Here is a 16,737-nt window from a genome sequence, read left to right on the forward strand (position 1 = left end):
ACTTAATAAAAATAATTTATTCCCAAAAAAAAAAAGAATCGATCGGTAAGCAAAAACAGAACAGATTAAGGTAAATGTGTGTATCAATTAATAAAATTGGCGTACAATATAATGATGTAATTGAAACATTTAATTAACATAATTATAAAGATAAGTGTTCGATAGAGCCTTTGATGTTGTGCTTGTATGCGGGCTGGGGGGGTCCTCTGGCAACCTACACAACCTTTCCACTGAATCAATTTCAATCCCAAGGTGTGACAGTCTCATAGCCGGCCCCTCAGTTTTCTCCTTGGCCACTGGTACCCCTAAACTCTGAAACAATGCTTGCGCCGAGAATAATAACTCTTGACATATCCTCGTCACTGTGCTGAATTTCTCAAGGTAGGCACAAGAAACTGAACAACACCTAGGTAAGCATCTGTCTATGAAATAACCGTTGTCCAATTTAAACCACATAAACCTAAAACTCTTTGGGTGTATTGGCAGCAGCCTAAAAACAGACTCAATATATATCTTGGCCCTCCGTGCTCCTTTTCCACAGCCTCTTTACTATTGCTAATGCGTCTTCAAATGATTGATATATCACCCTGCATTGTTGTTCATCGATAGCATCATTTACAGAACTCTAACTCTCCATGGGGTACGATAAATGCTGTATAAACCTGAATTTTCCAGGTACTTTCTTAGGCACTACCCCCAGTGGGGGTTCTGTAAATGGTCCTACCATCCTCCCCAAGGCGCCCTACTTTGTCCCCGACTACTTCTGGCCACTCTCCCGCTGACTTCCTCATTAATGGACAACCAAAACTCTTCTTAAAACCCATTGCACAAAAATGTTGCTACTTCCTTATTTGGATACCAAATTAACCATTTCCAGATTCTTCCTAAACTTACCGGTGATTCTGCCTCACCTAGCTCCCCTGTTCCCTCCTTGCCTATTGCCTTTCTTACGACTGCACTCCTTAACGGGGTGCACCCCCCCTGCCCACAATGCATGCACTGGTTTCTAATTCTGCATGGACCTCCTCTGTTAGATTGTTAAAACCAAGGCATTTCCCTTTTAACTGCACCTGTGCTCCATATCTCCTATATGCTCAATTGGAGCTAGACCTCCCTTGACCTATATATCTTCCCCAATGCTCTCATCCCGCATTGGGTTTATGACTCTTAGCCATGTCTCGACATCTTTAAAACCCAAACTCAAAATTCTACACCTGTCTTCCTTCTTTCTAAACTCTTTATCATATTCCCTCCAAATCTTTACCTTGTTAGTCTGAAAAACGTTGTGTATGAAATTCATTTATATCAACAAATTAATGTGCTTAGTCTGCAAATAACACGCCCCAAACGCGTACATTCCAGTCAGCCAATTAGAGTAAGACTTGTATGCCTCTTCTGTTGCCGCTCCTCTAATCCTTGCTCTATCTGCCTGTTTCTTAGCTTCTTCTGTTATTGCAAATATATCCACATAACTACCTTTTTCTATCTTTTTTCTAATCTTCCTGCGAACCACTCTATCTATAACGGTGTCCGCACATATGTATCTCTCGTTTGTCCCTCTCGACCTTTATTCTACCATTGTCTCTATCTAGCACTCCATTCTCTCCTCCTTTCCCTTAAACTGCTTTTTAATTAACCTTATCACTCTCCATTGCTCTGAATCGGAGTCCATGCTATCGCTGTCACTAGAGTCAGATGAATTGGACAAGACAACATGGTTCAGCCTATAGTACTCACCCATATTCACGGTGTCTCGCCCTTGGCCCGTACCACGTCAAATCCATTCTGGCTTGTACTCGGTGCCTGATCCGCTTTCTCAGATAAGTGCATAACTGTTGCGGCCGTCCTCTGGTTGTCCTTCCTGCTCGCGGCTGGCTCGCAACCTAAAATTGATAACCTGCACAAGCCAGAATGGATTTTACGTGATACGTGTAAACAGGGCAAACACGTAGCACACCTGATTGTAACATTTTTGCTGCCTCCCTTGCCATTCACTCATGCTAGGTGCTGCCCTTCACTGCTGACAACCATTAACTCCAATACTCCAATGTCAACCCTCCGTTGCGGGCTGGCCTGTCTCAGTCCCCGGTCTGAAGAACCCAGCGACATATCCGCACTGTCTGAGCACGTTTGATGACAATTCTGACTGGGCAAGCAAACTTGCTACTGCCATCCTAAAACATCCCTGGCGACCACATACCACATGTCGGTTCCCCGCTTGATGCTGCCTTGCGCAAGTGTGAAGTCTTCTTTGTTTTGCCCTGTTTACATAATCATTACCGTTGACCCCTATCGTTCCCGGGTCTCCACTGACTTAAACATGTTGTCCTAGATCCTGACCTGAGCAGGGGCAGAGGATCCTGTGTAGCCGCTATAGGCCCGATTTGTTTAGTCTCAATTTCGAAATGTTCAAGTAAAGGTATCAAATGTTGGAGGTGTTATTTTACATGTAGGTGCAGGGGAGTATCCATGACAAGTTTGGTGGTGGGTCATTACTACATTCATTGAGCCTCTAAAACCCCAAGTGCGGAAGTATGGTCAAGCATATCAAGATTCAGTTTATTATGAGACATTTATGCAGGCAAGATGGGGCAATTATCCAATCAAGGTGGAGAATAAGAGTTGAGGGCATAGTTGGGGTTTTGGTGGAGTCACAGCAGGGTCTCACGGTGGCGGGCTTTGGTTCCAGGCAGTGGAACCTAGCTTTGGTGGAAAAGCACTACAATCTGTGGCCAAGTGTCGGCCAGGGGGATACACCCCTTTGAAAGTGTGGCTAATATGCTCAATGCCACCCTTTTGGGGGTCCGGTAAGGCACCAGGATAAAGGGGGGTGAAATCCCCAGGGCCTGGAGGCACCAGGGGGCATGGAAGCCCCCCTCTTATAGGTTGTGAGTTATTGATGATGGCTGAAGCTGATGGGTGCACTGCTTTTCTGGCCACCTTTGGTTGTATAATCGCAGGTACATTACATCTCACAGATGTCCCAAACACTGACACTCTCTCTGATCAGGAATGGCACTGTCTCTTTCTCTCTCCAACCTCAACAATATACGGGTGTCTCTCCTCTCCCTTACTCAGCTCTCTGAATATGCCGAGACCTGGCTAGTCCGCCTTGGAGCTGCTGCTCTCACTCTTTTTCTGGCACACAGATACATCAGTGCACATTGCTAAGTCCTAGAATCTCTCAGAAATCCCACTGACTCACATTTGTTACTCTCCGACTATCACTATCTCTAGTTTAGCCCTAATATTTAATGAATGGCTTTGTGATGGATGTGTTTTAATAATATTGAACAAAGAGTTAAACCTAAATGTATGGGCTTTAGATTCAAAACTGAGGTATAAGTTACACTCAATGGTACATTCTGTGAACCAGAGGAGTGGACATTTAAACGCCCCAGTGTTAGGAACTCCCTAGAAAGCACAATAAAACTCGGAGTCTACTCCGAAAGCCTGGTGTTCGCTGGAGCCCCTAGTGGTGGGGACAGACTTGGCCGCAGGCTGACAGAGGGTCGAGAATCGTATACCGGCTAAGGAGAACCCAGGAGTGGAGTGATTGGTGGACAGCAGCGTGGGGTTCAGGCAGAGTAAACCAAGGTCAGAGGTCACAAGCACAGGTGCGGAATCCAGGGACAAGCGAAAGGTCAGGGGCACTGGCGGAGGAGCCGAATCCGGTTTTCAGGCAAATGGTCAGGGTCAGAAGCGTAGGTTCAAGGTCCAGGAACAAGCGAGGATCATACACGGAAAGTCAGTCACAGGTTTTAACACCAAGCAGAGAGAGAACAAGCAGGCAGCAGAACTGTGAACAGGATGCTATAACCGGCAGTGAGGCTCTGATCTCACTGCCTTAAATAGCACTAGGAGCCAATCAGGACAGAGGAGGGTAGGGCTGAGAATCAGCCTCAGGAGGCAGCTAATTAATTACTAGCTAGAACTAGCATAGGAAATAACATAACCAGGAAGCATGTATAAAAATAAAAGTGAACCAGTTTAAATCATATAGGAGCTCCCCCTGGTGTTGAAGGATGTCCCTACACCCTCCTACATCTATGCCACAAGGATAATAACAGAACACAGAATCTAAAGCACACGCCCGGCTGCTAGTTCACGTCAGGATGTGGCATACAGCCGCTGCTCGTGATACCCAGTCCTGCCATTTTGTTGCTTGACAGCCCCAGTTGTGGTTACATTCATACCACATCACTCAGGCATCTCTCAAGCACATTCATCTTATCGTGGTATAAAATATTTGATAAAACATATCCTTTATTTGGTAATTAGTGATGGATATCATCACTTTTATTTGAACGGTAATGATATTACTCCTGAAAAATATAACAGATATTTGGAGAGACGCAGTCTGGTATGAATGAGGAAAGAGAAGCTCGGATCTGTGGCAGTGGAAAGAGGTGAGGACACTACCAGTAGTGCTGTTGAGAAAGTAGGTGCAGCCATTATAAGACGAGCCACTGGGGAATGAGAGCCAGTTAGCCAAGGGAGCATGAGCCTGTCCGAGAGCATTAACAGAGAGCCTGACCTAACAGAAGTACAGGGAAGGGAATGGTAGCAGAGAGGAGCACAGGCAGAAAGAAAACTGCCCCTGGCAGAGCTGTCCTTATAAGAGCGGTGTTTGCCATAGAGAGAGCTGCCAGACGGGAAGAGAGAAAGCTGTCTAACAGAGGAGTGCTATCCTGCAGAGTGAGTTGAGTTGCTGCAGAGGGAGTTCAGATTCATTCTAGATGTTCAGAAGGAGTCCAGATCCAGTCCAAATGGTATTTAGGACGAGTCCAGAAATGTTTCAGAGATTCCAGGGTATTCAATTGCCCACTTTCCTACTGTATCAACTGCTTGGTATAGCAGGGAGAGCCATTGGAGACATCTCTGTGATTAGGGAAGATGACAGTTTTCCACCTCTCTCCAGCACCTTCTCTCCCCAATTTCTACATCCTCCTCCCCTGATATGGCAGTTCCACATTTTCACCATACCCTAGCAATTACCCTTGATCGAGTGGCTCCAGTGACTCTTAATACTCCACATAGACTTCGTTGTCAACCGTGGCACGCTGAAGTAACACAAAATCTACAAATACTTTCTCGTAAAGCTGAACATCACTGGCGTAAATCTTACACCTCTAATGATTTCAGTGCATATACTGCTATTTACCACTGGACAGTGCTAAACAAGCATACTTTCAATCTCTCATCTGTGCTCAGGCTTCTAACCCCAAGCACCCTTTTAACACATTTAAATGTCTTCTCAATCCTCATACCCCAAACCCTTCGACTACCATCCGTGGCCAGGATCTTGCTTCGTATTTAAATTCTAACATGAAATACAAGGATCCAAACTGTATGGTTACCAATATGATGCATAAGCACAAACCAATGACGCAGTTTGTTTGTCCAATTCAATCCAACATCCAGATAAAGTATATTGAAATGTAAGAAAAGTATCTTTATCCAATTCGCCACCCGATTCCAACATAGGTCGACAATTGAATTATTATAAGTAACTGATAAAGATTTTTTTGCAGGAACTTATTCTACTGAGATAAGGAAACGTCAGTGTGGTGCTTTCAGGGACGAATAATGAGGGATGTATACCTGTCTATATGCTATATGACAGTTTGAAAGGATTTATTCATTCATTCAACATTCCTCATGTCCATGTATTTAATAAAACCCGGTTCTGCCCTCTGGAGTTTTTTTTTTTATTAAAACTTATAAATATATAAAAAAATATTCTTTTCACTTTCACACAGTTTGCACCAAGCACATTTCTTTTCTCTTATGTTTCACCTTCTTTACCTAGAGGGGTATCTATTAATAAAATAACCCAACAATATATATTTTTTTTAATTTCATATGTATTAAAAGTTAAGTTTTAACATTGGACCAGAGTGCTCTGCCATTTCCAAACTTTTTTCTGTTCCCTGTTGTGTATTATACTTATTGGAATGAACACCCCCCACATCAATAATGGAGTGATAATAATATCCAAACTATTGTTTGTAATGTGGATAGTCCATTTCCCTGTGTGGGATTTTTTCAATCTTCCTATTTCGAGGACAAGATTGATAAGATCAGACTTGAAATGGTATCATCTCCCTCGACTAGCAATCAGCTCAATTCCTTCCCAGTATTCTCTGACACCCTCTCTTCATTTGGTCCTACAAATGAAGAGGAAGCTTCTACTCTCTTCTAATCTTCCTACTCTACTTCCTGTCCTCTTGATCCCATACCCTCACAAATTGGTAGGTCCCGGTCTCATGTGCTCATTCCACCTCTAACTAAAATATGTAATCTCTCTCTACTGGTATCTTTCCATCACTATTCAAGCACGCAGTGATTACTCCTATTCTATAAAAAAACAAAATTCAGACCCAAACTCTCTCAAATCACCGCCCCATCTCCCAGTTCCCATGCCCCTCCAAACTTCTCAAGCAAATTGCCTCACACGTTTCCTTCCTTCAAACAACCTATTAGATGCTTTTCAATCAGGCTTTCGCTCGCAACACTCCACAGACACTGCGCTGACTAAGGTTGTCAATGATCTGATCACAGCTAAAACTAAAGATGATTACTCTCTTCTAATTCTCCTGGATCTTATTACTGCATTCAAAACTGTTGACCACTATCTCCTCATACAAACGCTACACCCCCTAGGTCTTCAAGACACTGTCCTATCCTGGTTCTCATCCTACTTATCAAATCGCTCTTTCAGTGTTAATTTCTCTGGAACAACCTCCACTCCTTATCAGTTGGAGTACCGGAAGGCTCAATTCTAGGTCCTCTGCTATTCTCTACACCACTTCTCTAGGAAAACTAATAACCATCTTCGGATTTCAGTATCATCTCTATGCGGAGGATACATAAATTTATCTATTCACTTCTGATCTCTCACCATCTGTGTTGTCTCGCGTTACTGACTGTCTTTCTGTCATTTCATCTTGGATGTCCTCTTGCCAACTCAAACTCAAATCTTTCAAAGACAAAATTAATAATATTCCCACCCAACAATAGAGGCTTCTTGCCTGACATTTCTATTTCAGCATGACCATAAAACCCACCACACAAGCTCACTGCCTAGGTGTAATCCTTGACTCGCAACTATCCTTTGTTCCCCACATCAACTGTATATTTACATCATGCTGCATACATCTAAAAAACATTTCCAGAATACGTAAAAATATCACACAAGACATTGCAAAAAACTTTAATTCATGCCCTCATCATCTACCGCATCGACGTTTGTAATTCCCTCTTTACTGGTCTTCCCAAAATCAGACTTGAGCCCTTACAATCTATTATGCACGTAGCGGCTATATTGATTTTCCTTGCAAATCGTTTTACATCTGCTGAGTCACTCTGTCAGTCTCTACATTAGTTGCCTGTTTTTCAATGAATACAATATAAAATTCTACTAACATACAAGGCCATCAACAAAACTGCACCGACATACATCTCTTCATTTGGCTCAAAATATCTCCCAACTCGACACCTCCGTTCTGCACAAGATCTGCATCTCTCTTCCACTCTCATCACTTCCTTCCATTCTCGGTTACAGGACTTTATTTGGGCTGCACCCACTTTATGGAATTCACTCCCTCGCACCACAAGATTTCCCTCTAGTCTTCAAACCTTCAAGCATTCTCTGAAAACCCACCTCTTCAGATAAGCTTATAATATTCTTCTACCACCCTCTTAATCTTCCTAGGTTACCCTATTACCACTCTCTACACAGCTAACAGAAAACAACAAACCTCTGACCAACATAATTGTGTGACTGAGCTTACAGCCCACTAAATACTTTGTAAACTTTGCATTCTAGCTGGACAAATATTCAATATGATATAGCACTTACCCTTGTATCAAACCATTGTCCCATAGATTGTAAGCTTGCATTTAGGTCCTTCTTACCTCTACGTATGTATATATAGGTCAGTATTGTTTTAGTACTGTTTGTTCCCAATTGTAAAGCGGAATCTGCTGCTGCTATATAAATAAATGACGAGATGACAAGTTCTGTTGGGGACATAATGAGATTTAGGTAGCTATGGGACATCAAAGTGGAGATAGCAGAGAGATGATTACACAAGATTAAACTGAAGGGTAGAGGTCACGGGAGAAGGTAGATTTGGGTGTTGTCAGCGAAGTGGTAGTACTGGAGGCCATATAAGCAAATTAATTTCCAAACAGAAGAGGTGTACAGTGAAAAAAAACAGGGTCGAGAACTGCGCTTTGTGTGACCCCAACAGATAATGTGATGGATGGGAGCATTGTCAGAGGTAGAGACACTAAAGGAGCAGTTTAATGGGTTGAAAGTGAACTAGGAAAGAACTCTTATGAAGGCCAGTGGAGTAAAGGATTTATAGAAAATGGTGATCAACAGTGTTAAAAGCAGCAGAGCTGTCCATTGTTCACTTTTGTGGAATGTTGGGGACAGAAGCCAGATTGAGTCGAGAATCTAGTGAGAGGAGAAGAGAGAAATAGGGCAGTAGTTGGAGAGAAAGGCTAGGTCCTGTAGGATTGATGAGATGAGCGTTTGTTAAAGGAGGATGGAAATGTGGCATTGAAGAGGGACAGGCTAAAAAGGTGAGCATGCAGTGGGGGAGAGGGAGTGCAGAAGCTGAGAGGGAATAGGGTCGAGGTAGCAGGTTGTAGGGTGAGATGATGAAATGAGTACAGAGTTAAGGCCTGATTCATCAAGGCTTGTATCTGCCGATTTGAAGTGTATTGTACGCAAAATCACTCTGTGTATGCTCAGTGCCAGGAAATATGAATGCAGCCCTGTCCGCTTCAACTTCGAACACAAAAGGTCATTTACTACAGCCTACAATTAATGGAGTGAACAGGACGGGGAAGGGGCATTTTACTGTAGTCAATTTACAGTAGGGGTGTGCCAAACTCAAACGCACAGCTCAGGCCATCTCAACTTTGCTTGTTTTTCTGCCGTCTCTTGCTCCAGGTAAAGGGCTGGTCAATATCCTGATCAGTAGTGATGACAGTTTTGTATGCATGCTAGAACATGTGTTTGCAATAACGAGTAACTGTAGAAATGTATTTTATGCTGAGTGACATTAACAACATCCTAATAAATGTATTTCATGGGGGTGGGGCACTTTTAACAGTTTTATCATGCCTATATTATTAACAGGTGACACTAATTCAATATTTTTTTTACCCAATGCATTCTTTTGCGAATTTATAATCCACATAAGTATTGGATATATCCTGCAGCGTCTTGTGCAGTAGAGCACAGCAGACCTACACCTGATTTCAACAGTGCATATATTTTGAGATCCGTGCCTTGATGAATTTTGGTGAAACAAACAGCATATAGATTTGGCGTTGTCTCTTTAATTCCAGTTGACAAAGTCTAAATTAATGTTGCACCCATGATAAAACTGGACGTTGTTGATACCCCAAACTAACACAGCGCTGATGAGACATAATATATATATATATATATATATATATATATATATATATATATATATATATATATATATATATATATATATATATATATTAGTATATTCGTAATGTGTCAAATTATCTTAATAGTCAAGAATTCAGTTTCCATCAGTGATAAAAGAAATCCAACTCTATAACTGGATTTTTCGTCTTATCTACCCTTTTTTCATACTAGGGTTGGATTTGTTTTCTCACTGATGGAAATTGTTCCTAAATCTGCTTTCTGGATCTGATCCCTGGCTACATCTGATTACGATTTTGGTTATGATCCCTGGCTATGTCCAACTACAATTCTAATTCCTGACTGACCCTTCGTGTTCCCGTTACAAGTATCCAGGGATCAGAACCAGAAGCAGCCAAAACTGGCTGCCAAATACTCAACCTCCATTCCTGACTGAGGTGGTGGTGTCCTGAGAAACAGCGGTACCATTACCTTTTTCATAACCCATTCTATTTGCTAGTGGTACATCTCTCTGCTGTTCAGCTTCTCCACATCCATTCCTGCCTGCATACTGATCAACAGTTGTGCAGCTCCACTCAATCCAATTGGAGTGGTAAGAAATTTTATTGACTTCACTGCTTCAAGTGCTATTAAAATTAATCTTATTCCTTTAATCATTTTAATAACTTAACTTGTGACCCTCCCACATACACACCAAAAACAAATATCATTTTCTCTTGCCTTGTTCTAAAAATATACGTCTGTAATTTCTCCCCCCTCCCCTTTTCTCTTTTTGACCGCCAATGTTTTAAAAAAAAAAAAGAGTCAAAATCGGGACTGTCAGCTTGTTATATTTTGGGGTAAATGTATCAAATGGTTTAATGTGCGGTGTTTATAAACCGACGCACATCAAAGATAGCTTATAAATCTGTATCTCTTCCAGAATCAACCACGATCAGGTCCTGCAACTTGATTCAAGCTAACCTCGAATTTCCAACTGATTTCTACAGACTTGGTCGTTGGCTGTCCCTGGCAAAACTTCCCCCTCCCAGATACTGAGGAGGGGGAAGTTTTTCATTTGAAATTTTTCAAATTTAGCCATTTCCTGCACTCTTTATTCCTGGCAAAAACTATTCGGGAGTTGACCCCATTTGAAAAAAATCACCCAACAAGCAGAGGTTTAATTTCCCATGTTTATGGTATTTTTCTTGACACTGCCCTACCCGCACAGAATTGTCCTGAGGTGTAATGGGAGAGGGATCTTGGCCCCCCACCGGACGAAGAGGCCTGGGAGGTTCCGAGACTAGGAATCGCTAAAAGCTCTCCACTAAAATCAAAGAAACTGCTTATAAAGTCTTCTACCGGTGGTATTAAATCCCAACGAGTCTTAACAAGATGATTCCATCCACTCTACTTAATTTTTGGAGAAATTGTGGCCATATGGGCACCATGATTCATATTTTGTGGTCATGTCCTGTAATAATGCCCTTTTGGGATAAAGTATATAGACTCTACCTCTTTGTGGGCTCTGGTAGCAAAGCACCCTTGGATAATCTTGTTACCTTCCCCAAGATTTAAACAAATGTTCTAGAAAACTAGCTACACATCTTTTAGCAGCAGCTCAATGTCTAAAAGCAAGAAATTGGTAAATCTAGCTACCATTTTCTGTTTCAGTATTTAAGAAACAAATTTGCCATATAGCAGCCATGTAGAAAGTATTGTAGTACCTGCACGATAGAGGTCATGTGTTTAATCAGGTATGGGTTCCATGGCTGTTCAGTGAGAGCAGTTCTCAACTCTCTTCTTCCTCTGTCTCTTGTCCCCCTACACTGACTGTGGTAGAAACCAACCACTAATAATTCCTCCTTAAATGTGTTGCCCCTACCTTTGCTAAATAACCAGCACTTGGTGACTAGCATCTAGTTACATTGAGGTGACAAGGTCACTGCCCTCATCATCATCATTTATTTATACAGTGCCACCAATTCCGCAGCGCTGTACAGAGAATATTTGTCATTCACATCAGTCCCTTCCACATTGGAGCCTACTGTCTAAATTCCCTAACACAGACACACACAGAATAGGGTTCATTTTGTCAGTAGCCAGTTAGCATACCAATATGTTTCTAGAGTGTGGGAAGAAACCAGTGCATCCGGAGGAAACCCACTCATCCTTCCATCAGTCCTGTACCTTTACCCACTCCCCCACCACCCACTTATTTCCTATCCACCCTAAACTCATGTTTTTCTAATCCCTAAAAATATTGTCATATTTTATTATAGTTTAGTTCTTAGCTGACCCTTTGTGTAGTTTTTTTAAAACTTTTTATGTTAGACCCTGGGACTCTTTGTCTTACTTATGTAATTGTGTATATACAATTCAAATACTCTGCCATATGTTCTTGTTATATGGTTGGCCAACAAAATAAAGAATTCTAAAAAATAAAATGTCAATTTATTTTAATACCTGCTGTTTGAGTCATCTTGCCATTCATAACACAAGAGGAGGCACCATTGACTTGTGGTTTATTGTGGCAGTCATTATTTAATGATTACGGGGACAAAACTGATGAATAAACCTGAAAAAAACATCTAACACAGGAGAATAAACTCCCTATCTCTCAAACATGAAAAAATACATTTTAGACATGGACACAAAAGTAATATATATGCACGTGCAACAAAGAATGCACCTATCAGCTTTAGGGAGACATTCAGAAAAAGTCAATCACAAGAAGGTTTTCTCTTACTGGTGACCATCATCATCATACACCATTTGCAGCTACCCTTGACCGTATGCAAATAATATGGCTTGAAAAGGCGTATATGCATCTGTGTCTGCATCTGTTCGTAATTGTGTGAACACGCCCTTACTGTTATCAGCCTACGTTAGAACGCCTATGGCCTCCCCCATCTTGCCTCTCCAGGCACAAACAGGCATAAGTGCCAGTATCACGCAATTGTGCATAGGAGCTTGTACATGCTGCCACTTTTCTGGGCATATACAGAGCAATTTTATGCATGATACACTACACAAACTGGCATAGTATTCACATGAGACTTAAGACAAAAACTAAACTCTTGATCCATTTAAATTAACACTAATGGGAGCAGGCTCCAAACTTATAGTGCAATGATAGAGTTAATTTCTGAAACTGACCAACTCTAGAATGGGATGCTCTTAAAGACTGTCTCAGAAGCTCCTTACTCTAGTATAAAGTTATAAAGAGAGTTTCTCAGAAAAATTAAAATGAAATAAAATAAGAAACACAGGGCTTAGAAAAAAGTTATATCTGAACACACCCGGAAGATGCACAAATCCATTGCCTGGTATAAGGACAAAGCCCTATTATTAGGCAGAGCCCTATTATCAGGATGAAACTCGTTGGATACCACTTACTTGTACCTTCAAAATACTGGGAACACAGACCAAGAAACAGATGTCCTCTCCCTGTGTTCCACTGGCGGAACCTCCTGGGGCCTCATTCCTGCAAACTTCTGCAACCCTTTAGCAAGGAAAAGAACAAAAAGCCCACACACACTGAGCCCAGCGCTACTGCACCTCCATATACAAACACAAAGACATGTTTAAGGTCTAGCTTTCTACATTTCTAACTGGTGAGTACTATCTGATCCAGTAATAACCACAACCACTCACCCCTACTGGATAGAAGATATATATATTTTGCCAAAGGATCAAACTCACAATTTAAACTTACATCTCACACTGCAGTGACCTCTGATTGCTATAAACTTCCCACCCACCCCCGGGTGCTATAAGGCCCCCGTATCTATAAATATTTATAGGTATAAATAACAAGAACTAACGGCCACTGCTCTATTAGGAACAGTTCCCCAACCACATCTCAGTGCTATAAAAATCTGAAAATACTAACCTCCAACGTCCAAGTAACCTCTCCCTACCAAGTGCCATGAGTCCATCAAAGGCACTTTTAAAACGCAGAGATTTATGGTCAAATAAGTTAGATTCAGACATATTTGCAGGCACTTTTAGGAGGAAAACCAAAAGAAATATGCCCCTGCTTATCTAGTAAGCTAATGGGTAGTAATGGAATAGTCCCAACGTGCCAATATGGTATAATGTTAAAATGGAGAAACACCTCAAACTGGGAAATTGTGTACTTTAGCCTGGATATGATATTACTAAAATAGGTCAGTTTTTCCAAAATTGTTTAATTTTTTTAAACCCATTTTCAAGAGGAATTTGATATTCCAAAACCAACATTTTGCATGTATCTTCAACGTAAACACCTGTTTGAGGCTAAATTTGCAAATTGTGCTCCAAAATGTATATCTTCTCTGAAAAAAAAACATTGAAAGTACAGGATCACACTAATTAAAATCTACATTATATGCAATCTTAGTAGGTGAAAAGAAAATAAGGTCTATTTTGGATGGGGAATGGTCTAACCTTTTGGACCTTGCTCATAACACTGCATTAGCTACCAAATGTTAACAAATCCAGTTATATACATTGCATAAAGTTTACGTTATTATTATTGAAATTTGTAGGTTGCTATAATTAAACTTGCTCTAAGTGTGGTATGGAGCAGGTTTATTTCTGGCCCCTAATTTGGGAATGTGAATGTGTCATGATTGTGAAGACATGGGTTTTTTTATAGCACCCAGATTGACACCACGTATAAACCCAAATAGATTTATCCAAGTGCATTTACCAGTCAGGAACATCAACAGAACAGAATAGCTTAAAATATAATCACCAGGCGGGTCACAGAGTCCAGCAAATGGCAGGTCACAGTCCCAAAGTAGATGAATGGCAAAAGTCCCAGAAGCACACAAATCCAGCTGAGTCCTGATGCCAAGTTTCCCTGACCAGAGCATCACCTCTCAGGTCAGTCTTTCCCAAAACGAACATACACGTTATCTCTCAGGAGCTCCTTTTTATCCCCCACCCTGGGTGACTGTGGGAACCAACAGCCCCCTGTCCTGAGGTATCTTCTGATTGAATAAAAAATGCCCGTGGACAAACTTTCCCACTAAGTAAAGACAGTGGGAAGAGTGGGGATGGAGCAATGGGCCAGTAATGGGGTTTCCACATGATTACCACCAGCCATGCTGAAAATTAGCTCATGAAGTTTGTTTTAGGAGACAACCTCATAGGTAACTTCTGGCCAATGGAGTCCATATCGCAAAGTTGTTACAAGTCATACCCCTTGTATAATTTAAACTTAAATTGTCTACTATAACTATACTCTATAACATCATCTCTGATACATCTCTAACAGGTTCAGTCATAGTCCACACAGAGCACATAAGAGAAGTCTAGAAGGGCACAAATGAAATGACAACCTCCTCTCTTGGTTCTCGGTACCCCACTTCCCTCACACTAATTTATAATACTATTGATAAGACTGGAGTTTCATTCTTTTCCTATTCTCCTAGGATTGCTATATTTGGACTCTCTAAAAATAATTGTGGATAAATGGACTTTGAAACATATGTGATTAACTTACTCTCCTTAGCTTAAGTATGTACTACAAGGTCATGAATAACCAAGGAAGGTCCTTGTTTTAATAAATGGGTAGAGCTGGTTAATTAAACCAAAACTCATGAACAACATGTATACTTCAATTGAGACTGCACATCTAAGTATAATCTGATTTGGTCCAGATGGATATATTCTAATTACTCCCTTGGATATGGGGCTGTAAAGTCCAAATAACTTCTCTGGGTGCTCAGACCTAAAATTTATGTACAGTTGTTTGCTGTTATCAATCCTCTTTTTTTCTGTAAGTTGTATATTTTTAAGAGTGTTTTACTATATTTGTCCAGTCTTGTACTACATATACCCAATTAGCTACTCTTATACAGGGGCTGGCTGGCAGACTTTAGCCCGGGGGGCAAGCACATAGCACTGGCCCATAAGTAGCGACCCATCCTTAAAAGGGAATATATATTTATCAATATAAAAAGAGGCTATTTTAGTGTAGCTTAACCCAGCGATACTTTATTATGATAAATCTTAAATTATACAAACAAACACAATGCAACAAAAACTAACCTCACGTTATATTGCATTACATTTTATATGTTCTTTCTCTCTACAACACTTTTGTTTTTGTTTTTTTTACATACCTCGCTGATTATAATGGGGTATAAATCATATTATAGCAATAGATTATATAATGTTCTATTACAGTACTTAACACAGGGGCTGATTTATCAAAATGCAAAAAGCCCTTTTGCTTTAAAAACCTGGTGTTTTTGCCAGCAAAAGGGCTTGTTTTTGCATTGGACTATATACTAATAGGGTTATTATTTGTTTTAGGACTAACCCAAAACAAATAATATGAGTGGTGCTACTGGTAGGAAGAGCAGAGCACTAGGTGTCAATCCGACACCCTGGGGTGCCCAGGGTACTATAGACAAGGGGGACCCCTATAATGTAAGATTATTATCATTTTAAACAAATACACAGGCAATACTGTGTGCACTACTGTTAGGTGCACGCAGCTCTACCTTCACAAGCAGTACAGTGTGAAGCGTGACATACCTCCAAACTGTCCTTGCAGTTAGACTAAATCCTGACTAAGCGAGTCAGTCATCCAAATTCGGGACTGCTCCAACAGATTCAGGACAGTTGGCCGACTGTCCTACTCTCTCCTACCTGTTCTTGTCACTTTCACCACTTGTGGCTACTGCTGTCTTTAGATCAGTTGCTGCTTGTCTGGATCCTGGAATGTTGGATGCCTTATTTGGAAAAAACATGGGTACATGAAATCTAGAAAACACCAACCAGCCATGGTGTTAAATCAATATAACACCCACGTTTTAAGAAGCCTCCCTCCAGCCCAAAATAAAATAATAGTATTCACATTTGATAAATATATATTTCTCTCCAACTAGCCCTGACATTAAATTAATAGCATACACATTTAATAAATAGTCCTATTTCCCCCCCAACATTAAACAGTATTCCCATTTAATAAACAAACCTACTTCCCTCCCTCCAAACAGCCCAAGCAATAAATTAAATAACATCTACTTTTAATAAATATAACAATTTCCCACAACCATCCCAGGCATTAAATAATTCATAATCACATTTAATAAATATAACAAATTTTCTCCAAATAGCCCCACATTCAGTTAAAAACTATCAAACCACCCCAGCATTAAATTAAAGGTCCAGTCACCACATCTTAACTTCATAGGCCCCACTATTAAATTGCCCTACCACCCACAAATAAGATAGCACACATAATTAGCCCCCAACCTGCAATCCACCATTATATTAATAGCCTACCTCCCTCATTATATTAAGAACCCCCTTCCCAC

The sequence above is a fragment of the Mixophyes fleayi genome, chromosome 7 (genome assembly GCF_038048845.1).
Source record: "Mixophyes fleayi isolate aMixFle1 chromosome 7, aMixFle1.hap1, whole genome shotgun sequence".
NCBI classification, from domain to species: Eukaryota; Metazoa; Chordata; class Amphibia; order Anura; family Limnodynastidae; genus Mixophyes; species Mixophyes fleayi.